Here is a 9411-nt window from a genome sequence, read left to right as displayed (position 1 = left end):
CAAGCCAGAGATGGTGGCACACACCTTTACTCTCTGCACCAGGGAGGAAGAGGCGGAGGCAGAGGCTGAGGTCAGCTTGATCTATAGAGGGAGTTCCAGGACAGCCAGGGCTACACAGAGAAACCCTGTCTCAAAACAAACAAGAGAATAAAAACCCCATCACCACCACCAAACAAACAAATAACACTCGCCCCAAAGAAAAGTCGTCACAGGTGCACCCAGCCCCTTGGGTTTTAGTTAGTTCCAGATGTAGTCAAGTTGACAACCAAGATCTGTCACAGATCTACGTCAATGTTATCTTGAGAAGATTATAAGTACAAGGTCGTGCATTCCTGTCAAGTCTTTTATTGTCTTTCTTTCTTTCTTTTCTTTCTTTCTTTTTTTTTTTGTGGCTGTTATCATGATCATCCAATGTGGCAAGATTTGGTTACAGAAAACGCAGCACTACGCAGATCAGAATGTTACTGTTACCAAGCAGTATTCTATCATATGGCTCTGCACTACAGACTGTCTTATCTATTGACAGATATTTGTTGCATTTCTAGGTTTTGGCATGATTACAAATAAATATAGTACAAGCAGTCACACACAATCTTAGCAGTGACATGGTGTTTTTCTTTCCCCAGGGACAGTAGTGAAGGAAGAACCAGCCAGATGATGTGGTGAGTTCTTATCAGCTTATTCCCACAAACCCCTTTGCTTATTCCCAGCCCCACCCCCACCCCTACCCCCTGTGCTATAGGTTATGTGTTAGCCAGCCTTGTATACTTGTATGAGTAAGCCCCACTGCCAGCCCCTACATTGTTTGCTATTTTTCAGTGATGAAAAATATTATCTATTCAAATATTGAACCACTGAACACCGGACATGTGTGCCTACTAAAGCTCATAGGCTGAAACTTAGTCTCTGAAATGGGATATTTACAATGTTGTATAAGAGAAGGGAACTCAGAAATCCCCCTCCACACCAGGCCACATTTGGAGCCTAGACTCTACAAAAAAGTCTGAGTTTTCCTCAGGTCAGAAGGAGTCCTGTGCTTGTGAGCGGGGGAGCTGTACTGACCAGGCGTGCCTGTGAAGCAGGGTCCAGTCTCCATAGATACCAAGGCTGCAGCTCCCTTGACCTTGTACTTCCTGTCTGCCAGAACTGACAGAGATGAATTTATGTGGCATTTTTACAGTAACTTTAATGGGTAAAGACATTTATGTTTGGGTCCAGGAGTCACCCTACCAATCACTGGGTCACCAATCTTAGTTAAACAGGGATGGTTTGTTGAATGCACACACCAAGACTGATTGGCCAGAGCAACAGCTTAAAGCTGTATGCTGAACATTTCTCAGGGCCAGCTTCTAAAGGCTAAAACTCCAAAAACCACGATGAGCTCATACGCAGGTGCTGGAAGTGCTGCCTAGTGGTCAGCCCTGGCTCAAGCCAATTTAGACAGAACAGTTCATATTGACCTCTAATTTGATGGATCCTACATGAAGCTTATAGTTGTGGGATTTCTTAAGATTAACAACCCTCATAACATACAGACCATAGCAGGGACTATGGTCAGATGACCCTGCTCTGGGTCAAATCATTTTTCTGCATCAATGATTGGCAGGCAATATATGAAATATATGAAATAGCTGACAGGCACGGAACGAAATGGCTGCAGCCATGCTAGGTGGGTAAGCTTCAACAATTAGCAAAAGAAAAGACTCATAAATTATACTAAACAGTATGCAGTTTCAACAGCAGTGACTAAGAGATGGAGAAACTATACACTTTTAGGAGATTGATGACTATGTTTTCAACATGTTCCTAATACAACTGAGGAATAAAATACAAAATGACATGCATATATTTAGTATATTCTTCATCCATGATGAGTCTATATACATGTCTTCCTCACAGTCAGGGTAAAGAATGTTTTCTTTAACTTCTATTATATTACTCAAACACACCCAGGACGAAGACAACTGGTGACCCACTTTCTCCTCCACGGTTGGACTTGCCCCTTTGCACAATCGTTTGGTCGGGAGCAGACTGCCTACATTCTCTTGAGCAAGGCTTATTATTTTTGACCTTGTTTTTGAGCTTCCCACAGGTATATACAGGTTATCGTAGCAAGATTCCATCCTGTGGAGTTTGTTTACCCTCACCTACTGATAAATATCTATACTGTGTCTGGTTGTGCTACAGAAGAGTCATGGACAGGTCTTTCCCTAGGAAAAGTACCTAAAAATGTACGTGGCTAAGTTCTTCTGCTTCCTCGACTTAATTAATATGGTCAGGTTTTGTTTATAAATTTAGCAGTATTTGTTCTAAAGTTTGCTAGCCACTCTATTATCTCCATGTAGATTCTGTCTGGATCTCGGTGCCTGAAGTTGTTAAGTTTGTGGCCCCATCTTGGTCCTTTTCCACTGGGTCTCACTTCTCCAGGGCTTGGGCCTAGCAGGCCATAGTCTTTGTATCGCAGCTGATGTGCCTTGAAACTATGTAATCAGCCTATCGGTCCTTGGATCTTGGCTGTGAAGCCATCCTCAGAATTACCGGGAGCACAAGAGCTGAGCTGACTAAGTTCTTAGTAGAAGCAGCTCTTGTGCTCTTCCAAGCTGGCCTTCTTCATGACTGCCGTGGGGGCTTGCATCTCTCCTACAGTAAGGGGAGGGTTGTGCCAGTTCTCAGCCTACCACAGCTAGCATAGACAGACCCTCTACTTTGTCAAAGACAGGGCAATGAGAGACTCTTAGGCTGCTTGGCTTCACGATGTAGGAACTTAGCCTTTTAGTAATAGAGGAGGTGGAAGGGGTAAGAAATGCTGGCAACCTGCCTCTGAAAGGTAACACTGAAGACCTAGACTGGGATCTGGGGACAGGGAACCTACCTGTGTCTTGGGTTTGCCTGTCTGGGATGCAATGCCTTCATGCTGAGCTGGAAGAAAGAAAAGAACAGGCCATAGCGTGGGTGCTGTGGGCACTTTTCTTCCTGCCAAAACTCAGATTCTCTTGAGTCCATATTTTCTTCATACACTGTATGTCCCTGGAACAGTCTCTAGAACAGCAGTTCTCAATCTGTGGGCCACAACCTCGTTAGGGGTTGCAGATGATATCTTGCATTTCAGATATTTTACATTACAATTTATAACAGTAGCAGAATTATAGTTATATAGTAACAAAAATAATTATGGTTGGGTGTCACCACAACATGAGGAACTGTATTAAAGGGTTGCAGTGTTAGGAAGGCTGAGAACCACTGCTCTAGAGGGTGTACATGGTTATTTTAATAGTTTTATTAAAAAAAAATTTATACAATATGGTTACCTCACTGCAGAATGGATGCATAGAACTGGGCTCATCTCCACTCTGGAAGCCAGAGTACCTGGAATTGTATCTCATTGTGCTTTGTTTTAGTGCCTGGTTAGTAAAAAGGGGACCCTTTATTTCACACCACCCTTGGCCATTTGCACTAGACCACACCCACTTGCCATCTAACCACTTCCAACTTCATGCCGCATGGCTTTTCTATTCCCAACAGCAAAGGTGCAGGCCCTGCAGGCTGTTCCTCACACTCTCTGCTCTCTGGATTCTGCCTCAGTTTGGCTATTAGGGGACCCAAGAAGTTAGAGGAGAGTCAGGGATTCCTCTCTTCCTTTCTCTGCATCAGGCTTTACCTACTAACACATGGGAGCCAGCGCCAGCCAGTCAGGCTCTGTGGCTTTGCTTTCTCTGGGTGATGTCAGTGCTAAGGTAACTGAGGACCAGTGTCCTCCCTGTCTCCTATTTAGCCGCCAATCCCTGGTGTCTGAGTAACCTGTGTATCTCGAGAGGTTTCTTCAGCTGCCAGTACTTGGAGCAGCGTCTGCTTGGTTTTAGGTGGAGTTTATCCACGGGACCATTATCACTCCTTGTTCTGATAAGTTCTTATTTTGTTCACTTTATCTTCTGTTGCCCAGTTTCTGTGTTGGGGTACCCTGTACCCCACTGAAGGAACATGAGAGCTTCTTAGGAGGACAAATTGCATGCTGGAAGAACAGCACACACACACACACACACACACACACACACACACACACACAAAACCACCCTGAAACCAAGCCTAAGTCCTTCTTTTACACCGTTTAGCCACTAGTGGGCACTCCTGGGCAGACACTGTCTAGATCTGGGGTTGGCTTTCTCATGGTTAATCTGGAAAGGTAAGGTCTCAGGTGTTCTTACACCAAAGAGTAGATGGATATTCTGAATGATGGACCTTCCTGTCAGAAAGATTTCAACAAAGGCAGAATAAAAGCCATGTTCCCTGTCTCAGCTGAACCAGAAAACACAAAGATCCTTCTGTGGTTGCTTGACAGTAGCGATATTTATTTATTTATTTATTTATTTATTTATTTATTTATTTTGAATTGAACAATTTTTTAAAATTTTATTTACTTATTTCATGTATGTGAGTACACTGTCACTGTCTTCTGACACACCAGAAGAGAGCATTGGATCCCCATTACAGACAGTTGTGAGCCACCATGTGGTTGCTGGGAACTGAACTCAGGACCTCTGGAAGAGCAGTCAGTGCTCTTAACCACTGAGTTGTCTCTCCAGTCTGACAGTACCTCTCATAAAAGACTGACCCGAGGCTTCCACACAGCACCCACGGCCTCAAAGAAAGACTTCTGCAAAGAATGAGCACAATAACTGTGTATACAGGTTTGAAGGATTCAGTGCATTCAGGACAAGTGGGAAGATAGTGTGGAGGGAAGAAGATGGGCTCAGGGCCACTCGAGGCAGTGGGAGCCCAAGGCAGGAAAGCCCCTTGCCTGTGAGTCAGGCTCTTCATGGGTGTTTACAGAGGCCCCAGCATACTTCCACAAAGCATCCCTTAAAGCTGTTAATTGGGCCAGTGGGCACTGTTTCTGAATCTATTGGTACACTGAGGGCCAGCACTGGGGCTTGTGCAGAGCTGTGGCTAGCTGTTGGGTTCCTGCTTCCTGATGTGTACGGAAGCTCTCATGTGGAAACTGACTGTGTTTAGCAGGGACCCTACTGACTGCCCCAAGCTCATCATCATCCCCAAGTCACCATTTCTTCTTCACAGCCATCCATTAAGAGGTACTGCTGCCACAGATTCAGCCCTCTCCATGGCCAGCTCCTCTGTGATCAGACAACTCCTCCTCATACACGGGATACCGCTGTGGCTTTCAAGAGTCAGCCCAGCCTCCATGAGCTAGAGCCACAGCCACGCTGAGACCTCACACTTGCCATCTTTAGAAGCCATGCCCTGAGAATAGAGACCTGAACTTACCACACATTCCCCTCCTCTGGCTGTAAGCTCTTTGTGGCTCAGAGTCTTGGTGAGAAACTTTCCTAGAGTTGCAGAGGACCAGGAGCCAGCTCTGCTCCCTGCAGACAGCAGCACGGGGATGCTGGGGAGTGGCTCCTCTCCAGCCTGCCAGGCTGGAGGTTTCCTTTCTTAACCAAGGTACCCTGAATGTCTGTCTCCGGGACCCTCGTCTGTGATAACAACTATTAGTCTGGTGGTGAGAACAGCATTCCTGGAATGCCTACAGACATGACCCTCACTTCAGGGGATTAAGAAAAGAAAGTTGCACCCTTCCTCCCCTGCCTGGTCCTTTGGGCTGAGGCAGACACAGAGTTGGTCTGCTCCTGTCCTGTGGAGATACTGACTCCTGAGTCATCCTAGAGGAGCCACTGCACTCAGAGCAGCCGGTAAGAACTCCATCTCACTCCCTAAGCCCCAGAGATACATCTGGGAGCCAGGGACAGTCAGGACACAGCAGCTACCCAAACCCCGCCCCTCCGGAATTCCACTTCCCTTCCTCCCCTGCCTGGTCCTTTGGGCTGAGGCAGACACAGAGTTGGTCTGCTCCTGTGGAGATGCTGACTCCTGAGTCATCCTAGAGGAGCCACTGCACTCAGAGCAGCAGACACCAAGGAGATTAGGATCATAAGACTACAGAGACATCTGGACTCTGAGGAGCTCTGCAACAAGCAAGATAACTGGAAATACAGACTCCAGTCTCACACAGTGAGGGCAGGTAACACTAGTATTAACCAGATGGCAAAAGGCAAGCACAAGAACATAAGCAACAGAAACCAAAGTTTCTTGGCATCATCAGTACCCAGTTCTCCCAATATAGCAAGCCCTGAACACCCCATCACACCGGAAAAGCAGGATTCAGAATTAAAATCACTTCTCATGATGATGATAGAGGATTATAAGAAGGAATGAAGTAACTCCCTTAAAGAAATACAGGAGAGTACAAGTAAACAGATAGAAGCCCTTAAAGAGGAATCACAGAAATCCCTTAAAGAAATGCAAGAAAACACAAAGAAGGAATTAAAAACATTCAGGATCTGAAACTAGAAATAGAAACAATAAAGAAAGTTCAAAGGGAGACAACCATGGAGATAGAAAACCTAGGAAAGAGATTAGGAGTCACAAACGTAAACATCACCAACCGAATACAAGAGATAGAAGAGAGAATCTCAAATGCAGAAGATACGGTGGAAAATATTGACACAGTTGTCAAAGACAATGCAAAATGCAAAAAACTCCTAACTCAAAACGTCCAGGAAATCCAGGACACAATGAGAAGACCAAACCTAAGGATAATAGGTATAGATGAGAATGAAGATTCCCAACTTAAAGGGCCAGTAAATATCTTCAACAAAATCATTGAGGAAAATTTCCCTAACCTAAAGAACAAGATGCCCATAAACATACAAGAAGCCTACAGAACACCAAATAGACTAGACCAGAAAAGAAATACCTCCCGTCACATAATAATCAAAACATCAGATGCACAAAACAAAGAAAAAATACTAAAAGCAGTAAGGGAAAAAGGTCAAGTAACATATAAAGGCAGACCTATAAGAATTACACCAGACTTCTCACCAGAGACTATAAAAGCCAGAAGAGCCTGGACGGACATCATACAGACCCTAAGAGAACACAATTGCCAGCCCAGATTACTATACCCAGCAAAACTCTCAATCAATATAGATGGTGAAACCAAGATATTCCATGACAAAACCAAATTTGCACAATATCTTCCCACAAACCCAGCACTTCAAAGGATAATTGATGGAAAACGCCAACACAAGGAGGGAAACTACAACCTAGAAAAAGCAAGAAAGTAATCTTCCAACAACCCCAAAAGAAGATAACTATACAAACATAACTTTACCTCTAATAACAAAAATAACAGGAAGCCACAATCATTTTTCCTTAATATCTCTTAACATCAATGGTCTCAATTCCCCAATAAAAAGACGCAGACTAGCAGACTGGATACACAAACAAGACCCAGAATTTTGCTGCATACAAGAAACACACCTCAGTGACAAAGACAGACACTACCTCAGAATAAAAGGGTGGAAAACAATTTTCCAAGCCAATGGTCCCAAGAAACAAGCTGGAGTAGCCATTCTAATATCAAATAAAATCGACTTCCATCCAAAATTAATCAAAAAAGATAAGGAAGGACACTTCATACTCATCAAAGGAAAAAGCTACCAAGGTGAACTCTCAATTCTGAACATCTATGCCCCAAATGCAAGGGCACCTACATACATAAAAGAAACTTTACTAAAGCTCAAAACACACAATACACCTCACACAATAATAGTGGGGGATTTCAACACCCCACTCTCAGCAATGGACAGATCATGGAAACAGAAACTAAACCGAGACACTTTGACATTAACAGAAGTTATGAACCGAATGGACTTAACAGACATCTATAGAACATTTCATCCTAAAACAAAAGAATATACCTTTTTCTCAGCACCTCATGGTACCTTCTCCAAAATAGACCATATAATTGGTCACAAAACAAGCCTCTACAGATACAAAAAGATTGAAATAATCCCTTGCCTCTTATCAGATCACCATGGAATAAGACTGGTCTTTAATAATGACAAAACCAATGGAAAACCCATGTGCACATGGAAACTGAACAACTCTCTACTCAATGATGACTTGGTCAAGGAAGAAATAAAGAAAGAAATTAAAGACTTTTTAGAATTCAATGAAAATGAGGACACATCATACCAAAACTTGTGGGACTCCATGAAGGCAGTGCTAAGAGGAAAACTCATAGCTCTAAGTGCCTACAAAAAGAAACTGGAAAGAGCACACACTAACAAGTTGACTGCACAACTAAAAGCCCTAGAACAAAAAGAAGCAAATACACCCAGGAGGAGTAGAAGGCAGGAAATAATCAAACTCAGGGCTGAAATCAACCAAATAGAAACAGAAAGAACAATACAAAATATCAATAAAACCAGGAGCTGGTTCTTTGAGAAAATCAACAAGATAGATAAACCCTTAGCCAGATTAACCAGAGAGCACAGAGACAGTATCCAAATTAATAAAATCAGAACTGAAAAAGGAGACATAACAACAGAAACTGAAGAAATTTAAAAAATCATCAGATCCTACTACAAAGGCCTTTACTCAACAAAACTGGAAAACCTGGATGAAATGGACAATTTCCTAGACAGATACCAGGTCCCAAAGTTAAACCAGGGGCAGATAAACCATCTAAATAGTCCCATAACCCCCAGGGAAATAGCAGCAGTCATTAAAAGTCTCCCCACTAAAAAAAGCCCAGGACCAGATGGTTTTAGTGCTGAATTTTATCAGACCTTCAAGGAAGACCTAATACCAATTCTCTTCAAACTACTCCACAAAATAGAAACAGAAGGAACACTACCCAATTCGTTCTATGAAGCTACAATTACACTCATACCCAAACCCCACAAAGACACGACAAAGAAAGAGAACTTCAGACCAATCTCCCTTATGAACATCGATGCAAAAATACTCAATAAAATTCTAGCAAACCGAATCCAAGACCACATCAAAACAATCATCCATCATGATCAAGTAGGTTTTATCCCAGGAATGCAGGGATGGTTCAATATTCAGAAATCCATCAATGTAATCCACTATATAAACAAACTCAAAGGAAAAAAACCACATGATCATCTCACTAGATGCTGAGAAAGCATTTGACAAAATTCAACATCCCTTCATGATAAAAGTCTTGGAAAGATCAGGAATTCAAGGCCCCTACCTAAACATAGTAAAAGCAATTTACAGCAAACCAGTAGCCAACATCAAGCTAAATGGAGAGAAACTTGAAGCAATCCCACTAAGATCAGGGACTAGACAAGGCTGCCCACTCTCCCCCTACCTATTCAATATAGTACTGGAAGTCTTAGCCAGAGCAATTAGACAGCAAAAAGAAGTCAAAGGGATACAAATAGGAAAGGAAGAAGTCAAAATATCGCTATTTGCAGATGATATGATAGTATACTTAAGTGACCCCCAAACTTCCACCAGAGAACTCCTAAACCTGATAAACAACTTCAGCAAAGTGGCTGGTTATAAAATCAACTCAAACAA

Source organism: Grammomys surdaster, unplaced genomic scaffold (genome assembly GCF_004785775.1).
Source record: "Grammomys surdaster isolate TR1022 unplaced genomic scaffold, NIH_TR_1.0 411, whole genome shotgun sequence".
Classification (NCBI taxonomy): domain Eukaryota; kingdom Metazoa; phylum Chordata; class Mammalia; order Rodentia; family Muridae; genus Grammomys; species Grammomys surdaster.
Note: the sequence above shows the minus strand (reverse complement) of the source record.